Below are 1,575 nucleotides of genomic sequence, written 5' to 3' on the forward strand. Positions count from 1 at the left end.
AAAGAAAACCCACCCAGCTCTACCATTACTGTGATATCTGAGGCTGGAGAAAATAATGAAACTGTTCAGACTACCCTCAAGTTTACAGACAGTGAGAAATACCCAAATGAAACTCCTTTTTATGAAACATTCTTGGAAAATCTAGAAGACAATGTCTCAGACATTTAAAAATTCTTAGCATTACAAGCTGAAGAAATCTTGGTGTGGTGATGATCTTTAGTGGCAGCTGTGCAAGAAAAATTAAATGAAATAGATAAAACCAAAAGGGAGGAAGACATGTATCTAGAATATAAAAGAACTCTTTCAAATCAATAATAAAAAGTCAATCCAATTAAAATTTGGGCGAGAAACAAAAAGAAGCAGAAGAAGCCATAGAGCAATTATTTCATGGCATTCCTGTTTACAGTTAAGCATTTCTTAAGTTGAGAAGCTGTGTTTGATATGGAACTCTTGGAAATCAAAAAGAACCAAATGAAAGAATAAGCAGGAAAAAATAAGTGGGAAACAGCTACTTGAAACAGATCCAAATCTTGACCCATCTGATATCCAGTTCTTAAGAGGATGCTAGAAACAATGTGGAGATAATTGAGTCTTTGTTCCAGGAAATGGATGACCTGGAGCTGGGGGATGAGGAGGATGATCCAGACTCTAATCCTGCTGACCCAGAGAGTGACTCCACTGACAAGAGTACTGTCCCCATCTGTAGAGAGGCTCGACTGTCACAGCATACTGGCTATGCTCAGAGGGTTTTGATTTTCCTTTTCTCCAAGAAGAAATGATTTTCAGGAGAATATTCTTCTGATAGATTTCATCATTGGACTTAATAAACTTATCTTAAAATTTCAAAAAAGTCCATTGTATTCCTATATATTAATGACAATTAGATATGGAAATTTAAAAAAGAATTATTAATGATAGAATCTCAATGTATTAAGTACATAGGAATATTATCAGACAAAAATATGAAAGACTTATCCAGTGAAAACTAAAAAAAAAAAAAAAAAAAAAAAAATTGCTGAGAGAAATGAAATGAAGACCTAAATAAATGGAGAGTTATATTTTGTTCATAGATTTGGAAGATTCGATATTGTAAGATATCAGTTCTCAAATTGACCTATATAGATGCAGTGCTATCCCAGACAAAATCCCAACAGGTGTTTTGTAAAATTGACAAGGTGGTTCTAAAATTACCATGGAAAGGTGAAGGACCTAGGATAGAGAAAATAATTTTGGAAAAGAAGAACAAAGTTAGAAGCTTCTTCAAAAAAGAAGAAAAAAAAAGAAGCTTCATACTGTCTGATTTCCTGACTGACTATAAAGCTACAATAATCAAGACAGTGTGGTATTGGCATCCAGATAGCCCACAATTGATTTTGACAAAGCTGCCAAGGCAATTCAGTATGGAAAGGATAGTCATTCCAACAGATGATACTGGGGCAGTTTGGATATTCACATGCAAAACATGAATTCAGACCCTTTGCCATGCACAAAAAACCCTCAAAATGGGTCTGAGTATAAGAGCGAAAACTATAAAACCCTTAGACGAAAACATAAGAGAAAGTCTTTGTGACACTG

The 1,575-nt window shown here is 34.5% G+C and overlaps 1 pseudogene; it reads left to right on the plus strand.

The window, feature by feature from the left end:
* Nucleotides 1-779, plus strand: LOC108519181 (RWD domain-containing protein 1 pseudogene; annotated as a pseudogene).
* The last annotated feature ends 796 nt before the right edge of the window (nucleotides 780-1,575 follow it).

Source organism: Rhinopithecus bieti, unplaced genomic scaffold, assembly GCF_001698545.2.
Source record: "Rhinopithecus bieti isolate Rb0 unplaced genomic scaffold, ASM169854v2 scaffold_47256, whole genome shotgun sequence".
Taxonomy (NCBI): Eukaryota; Metazoa; Chordata; class Mammalia; order Primates; family Cercopithecidae; genus Rhinopithecus; species Rhinopithecus bieti.